Below are 6,814 nucleotides of genomic sequence, written 5' to 3'. Positions count from 1 at the left end.
AATGAATATAACAACAATTAAACTAAATCCAATGCATCTAATGCATTCCCCAAACTTAAAATTTTTCATTGTCCCAATGAAAACTAGAAATGTAATATGGAGGACGTATGAAATAAGAGAAGTTACCAAATGATGTGTGCAAATGCTCAAGTCATTAACTTCTCCATCGAGTAGTTATACTCCTCCTAATATTTGAGTTCTATAAAAGAAGATAGACAAGAACAATTAAGTAGAGGATATGAGTTTATTATGAAGAATGAAATGAAACTAGAAAAGACAAAAACATAAAAGAAGACAAGAAAGAACTTGGGTTGCCTCCCAAGAAGTGCTTGTTTAAGGTCATTAACTCGACCTCTTATTTGGATCACTTAAATCGTGATCTTACCGGAGTGAGAAACTTCCAGATTTTTCTTCCAATGACCCATATTATTATAAAGAGAGTTGTCATTATGAGATCAATGTAGTGTACCACCATCTCTCCATCTTCCCCTCCTTGTGAGTTCTTTCCGGAGGAAAAAGATAGTTCAGTGTGAGCTTCCAATTTTCTGCCCAAGTAAATTCTGTACATCCTAAAGAAAAATATATCTCCCATAAGTATATTATATAAGATAGAACCATAACCATATTGAGATATGTTGAATAAGTAATAAAAATTGAATCATATCCAACAAAGTTAATTATAGGTACCTCTATAAAGTTTTTTAAAAGATCACTTGAAATACTAACCTTGCATTGCTGAGAGGTATCTGAAATTTCTAAACATGTGGATGAGATTTCATCTGAATCAACTGATGGTTCTAGCTCTGGCTCAGGAGGTAATGTAACAAAAGATAATGATTCTTGGGACTCTACTATCTCTGCATGAGTGTAACGACCACCCTTCTTACTACTACTACTCTCTAAGGATGACCGTTACTTAACTACTAACTCTACTTAACCGGTATGATTAAAAATCACATGGAAACCCTACCGAAAAATTTCGGCAGAGTCTCCCCTGTACCGATGACCAAATCAACAATACAAACAAACTATATTCAGCCACAGGCGGCTGGAACATATATTTTCACAACCAAAAGGAATAACATCACCACGCAGTTTAATGAAATCAAAGCATGCAAGTAATAAATAGCGGAAACAAAATAAAAACATACAGTTAACTAACAGCGGAAGACTAAATGACTCATCTAATACATTCTTAATAAATTCTTAAACTAAGTCCCAAGGCTTCCATAGTCCTGACATCACACATCCCTCGAACACCTCCTTGTCGCCTTCCTTTCTATATCTTTTCCTTTCCTGTATCTGCAGTAAGAGGAAGTGTAGTATATAAGCAAAATTTGCTTAGTAAGCGCTATCTAATTCACAAAAACTCGATGTGCATGTATATAAATAAAAACATGCTAAAACTGAATGCTAACATGAAAAGCTACTCATGCTCATAAATAGCAAATAACAGTAAGCTAACTCATGCTCTTCTAATAGTAAAGAAACATACTGAAAGGCTAAACATGTAAGACAAGTCTATACTATCATGCTAGCATAAAGAATTTAACTTTCTAAATTCTAAACACTTTCTGATTCTTATTAAACTTACTTAAAAACTTATTCTTTTATTTCACTTATTTAAACTTATTCTTTAATACTTGTAAACTTTTGTAAACACATTGTTTTATTAGTTCAAAAGCTTATACTTATAATACTTCAAAATAATAATCAACTTCTTCTTGGGCCCAGGCGTAGTACCATCTTATGCGCGTTCCCTAATAGGTTGGGGTAGCGAGCCACCAATCCTAAAAGAGCAGACCTCGGTCTACCAGGGCCAAGACCTCGGAATTGGACACCTGGATTTGTTTAACGACAAGCTCTTGGATGTCGGGTACTAGCCTCTTCTTAAAAGTAAAATATTTATAATCTTAATTACTTCTTCTTTTAATGCCTTGGCATTTTAATAGGCACCTTGTGTGCCAAAATCCCTAAAGTCTTGACTTTTGGGATCTACTTAAGGCCTCGGCCTTTTCTTTCTTTTCTTAATCTTTCTTATACTTTTCTTGAACTCTTAAAAAGAACATAGGTATGCTACAACAGAATTAAATCAAAGGAAAGAAAATCTGACTTCTATAAGCATGCTATATCAGAGGCAAATCAAAAGAAAGCATATCTAACTTCTTCAAACATGCTACAACAGGTTTAATACAAAGGAAAACAATTCTGAAAATCCTGAAATAAACAACATATATATAACTGCTCAGGTTGATCTAATAGCACAGGAAAACTAGAAAGTATACTCATGCATATCTCGTGGCAAAGGAAACTGATCATGCTCAACACATAGCAAACAAAACTAGGAATTAAATCAATACTGCTCATGCTATAATTAATAACAAATAAAAACTAAAGAAACTGCTCATGTATATCTAGTAGTAAAGAGAACTACACATGCTTAACTAACAACAAATAGGAAGGTCTAAACAACATGCTAGAATAAATCAAAAATCTGCAAAGCAAGCTCTGAAGCCAGTATAGGATTAATGGGTTGTTCGTGCCACTACATAGTACAAAAGGGTCTAAACAGATGCTAAATATATATATATATATAGGGCTGTTCATGCCCACTAACTAGCACCAAAAACTATGACTGAAACTTAGCTAACTTGTTGAAGGAAAACTAAATTAACTAACCTGCTGCATGTGTAACAAAAGGAATAAAACTTGCAGAATTGAAACAAAAGGAATCAAGCTTGCTTAATTGCAACCTAAGAAAATCAACTTGCTTGCTATCAGAAGCCTAACTATTTGCCAAACCCAATGGAACCCCTTCTCATCTTCCCACAAGAACATCACGGCAGGAATCAAAGGAGGTGAATGCTGTGCTAAACAGATTTTTACAGCATAAATCCGAAATCTGTAGAAACCAAAACGTGGAAGCAAAACATGGAAGAGATCATCAGCAAGCAAAACCCTTCTCTTCCATGTTTATCTATTTCATTCGTTAAACTAGAACAGATCTAAACCATTCAAATCCCTTCTCTTCTTTCTTTAGGGTTCACGGCAGCAAGCAAAACCGAGAAGCTTCAAGGCAAAATCGAACAAACAAGGAAACACCAAAACGAATCGAAATCCGGAACTATCCTACTGCAGGTGAGTAGTGACTTACCTTGCTGTTCTTGAGCTTACTACCGAAAGAAAAAGGCGGCTCTAGGGTTCCCGAGATACTTGAGTTCCCGGTTCCTCCTCGCGCCCACAAGCTCTCCTCGACGAGAAGATCACAATGGTGTAGAAGACTCTCGGCTTTGATCCTATGCTGGCTGCCGGAGACCAAAAACCCAGCTCCTTCGCTGTCGCCCGAGCAGAAACGTCGCACGCAGACGGAATCGGGAGGAGGGAAAAGAATTAGGTTTTGGTTACTGAAAATTAAGGCCTTAAGTTCCCCTCTTTTATAACCTCATATTCTGTTAACTTGTTAATAAATTTTCTTACCTTTTTTAAACAAAACATACGGTTGGATCACTTGGTCAGCCGGATTTTAACCAATTCTAAGGTCACGGCTTCGATTCCTTAGCCGCGCACTTTCTGTTTTGATTAATTTCCAATGTTCCTAACTATACCTTATATACATTTTATTCCATATATAATTAACGAAACCTTTGCAGACCAGCTGGTTGGTTGGGTTCGGTTAAGACACGGGCTAAGTCCGAGGTCTTGCGTTCAAAACCCGGCTACAATATTTTCTTTTTCTTTTCTTTTTTTTAAACTTCTTCCGTTTGGTAAAAATACCAAACGAACTCCAAAAATTACATAAAAATACTCTATAAATTCCTAAAAATCTCTAGAATTTTTCTAAAGTATTTCTAAATATTTTTAAGAACTTTTAGAACTCCTAATGAGGAAAATTGGGTCGTTACAATCCTCCATACCTTATAAAAAGTTTGTCCTCGAACTTAGAATAATTCTGTGACTATTGTGGGGCACCGGCAGCTTCTTCCTTAGTAAGAGAAAATACTCTGGCATTGGTTGGAACGGGTGGGGCTTCCAACCGTCCCTGACTGAGACAGGGTCCTTCTAGCGATGTTGCCATGTGGTGTAACTGTGCAGGCTCGTCTCTATATTGCACTAACTGTTGCTGAGGTGCCTTAAACTTATTAGGACATGCTCTAGCTAGATGTCCTTCTTGACCACATGAATAACATCCAGTTGTACCCAAAAGACAGGTTCCTGGATGTACTCTTCCACACTTAGGACAGGGAGGAAACCTGGTCTGCTTGTTTGTTGGGCCTTCCTCTTGGCTACCTCCAAAATTCCATTGTTTCCTTTTGTTACCCTTGCCCTTCCAATTCTGATCACTTGACTGGGGTGTCTGATTCTCCACTGTCTTGTTTTTTATCTTGTCTGGCTTGTGTTGCTCTCGTTGTGCCTTGATGTTGTTCAAATAATGCTCAGCGACTAATGCTCTGTTGACCAGCTCTTCGCCAGTCTGAGGCTGGTGTGTTCCACTACTCACATTAAGTGCTATCACTGGTCTCAACATCCTAAGCATCAGTCTGACTCGTTCCTTCTCCGTACTTACTAACTCTGGGCAGATGCGAGCCAGCCTGTTGAACCTCTTGACTGCTTCTTCCACTGACGGATCACCTTGTCTGAATTCTATAAACTCCTCATAATGCTTGTTGGTGATTTGTTGACGAAAGAATTCTTCGTAAAACTCCGTCTCGAAGTCAACCCAGTTCATCTGATTGACTATTCTCTTGCTCTTCACTCTTTCCCACCACATACGGGCATCTCCAGATAAGCAGAAAGAAGCACACTTGACCTTCTCGACTTCGGCCAATCAAGAAGCTCCATGGTGCTCTCGGTGTCTTGAACCAAGCTGAGCATCCCGGGCTCGATCGTGCTGAAAAACTTTCAAGCTTCAACCATGTCGTAAGCTTTTGTCTTCTAGGTCTTGTGGGGACTCCCAGGCGGTGGTGGAACCTCGATTACCACTGGGTTTCCACATTAATAGTTGGAGGAGTGGGAGGGAGTGCGATTCGCCATCAGTTGAGCGATTACTTGTTCTTTGCTCGCCACTTGTCTGCGGGTTTAGCAACAACTTTAGAGAGATTCGGTTCAGCTATTCTGGGCTCTTCGTTCTCCTGTGCTCGACCTTCAGTAAGTACGGGGCGTCCTCTTCTTGACATCTAGTTATGTAGAAACTTAAAATCGTCCCTACGCTTTCTAGACATATATACATATGTAAACAAAAGAAATCAAGAACTTCTATCTTACTTAAACATTTCTAAGCAAATACTCTATACTGCAATTAACAAGAAAAGTATAAAAGAAAACTTAAATACTTTCTTACTTGAAGACGGCAAGGATGGTGCTGATGTGTGATGCTGGAGAATGGGAACTGCTCTGATACCAACTGTAACGACCACCCTTCTTACTACTACTACTCTCTAAGGATGACCGTTACTTAACTACTAACTCTACTTAACCGGTATGATTAAAAATCACATGGAAACCCTACCGAAAAATTTCGGCAGAGTCTCCCCTGTACCGGTGACCAAATCAACAATACAAACAAACTATACTCAGCCACAGGCGGCTGGAACATATATTTTCACAACCAAAAGGAATAACATCACCACGCAGTTTAATGAAATCAAAGCATGCAAGTAATAAATAGCGGAAACAAAATAAAAACATACAGTTAACTAACAGCGGATGCCTAAATGACTCATCTAATACATTCTTAATAAATTCTTAAACTAAGTCCCAAGGCTTCCATAGTCCTGGCATCACACATCCCTCGAACACCTCCTTGTCGCCTTCCTTTCTATATCTTTTCCTTTCCTGTATCTGCAGTAAGAGGAAGTGTAGTCTATAAGCAAAATTTGCTTAGTAAGCGCTATCTAACTCACAAAAACTCGATGTGCATGTATATAAATAAAAACATACTAAAACTGAATGCTAACATGTAAAGCTACTCATGCTCATAAATAGCAAATAACAGTAAGCTAACTCATGCTCTTCTAATAGTAAAGAAACATACTGAAAGGCTAAACATGTAAGACAAGTCTATACTATCATGCTAGCATAAAGAATTTAACTTTCTGAATTCTAAACACTTTCTGATTCTTATTAAACTTACTTAAAAACTTATTCTTTTATTTCACTTATTTAAACTTATTCTTTAATACTTGTAAACTTTTGTAAACACATTGTTTTATTAGTTCAAAAGCTTATACTTATAATACTTCAAAATAATAATCAACTTCTTCTTGGGCCCAGGCGTAGTACCATCTTATGCGCGTTCCCTAATAGGTTGGGGTAGCGAGCCACCAATCCTAAAAGAGTAGACCTCGGTCTACCAGGGCCAAGACCTCGGAATTGGACACCTGGATTTGTTTAACGACAAGCTCTTGGATGTCGGGTACTAGCCTCTTCTTAAAAGTAAAATATTTATAATCTTAATTACTTCTTCTTTTAATGCCTTGGCATTTTAATAGACACCTTGTGTGCCAAAATCCCTAAAGTCTTGACTTTTGGGATCTACTTAAGGCCTCGGCCTTTTCTTTCTTTTCTTAATCTTTCTTATACTTTTCTTAAACTCTTAAAAAGAACATAGGTATGCTACAGCAGAATTAAATCAAAGGAAAGAAAATCTGACTTCTATAAGCATGCTATATCAGAGGCAAATCAAAAGAAAGCATATCTAACTTCTTCAAACATGCTACAACAGGTTTAATACAAAGGAAAACAATTCTGAAAATCCTGAAATAAACAACATATATATAACTGCTCAGGTTGATCTAATAGCACAGGAAAACTAGAA

Source organism: Zingiber officinale, chromosome 1A, assembly GCF_018446385.1.
Source record: "Zingiber officinale cultivar Zhangliang chromosome 1A, Zo_v1.1, whole genome shotgun sequence".
Classification (NCBI taxonomy): domain Eukaryota; kingdom Viridiplantae; phylum Streptophyta; class Magnoliopsida; order Zingiberales; family Zingiberaceae; genus Zingiber; species Zingiber officinale.
The sequence above is the reverse complement of the archived record's forward strand: the minus strand, read 5'-3'. Positions refer to the sequence as shown.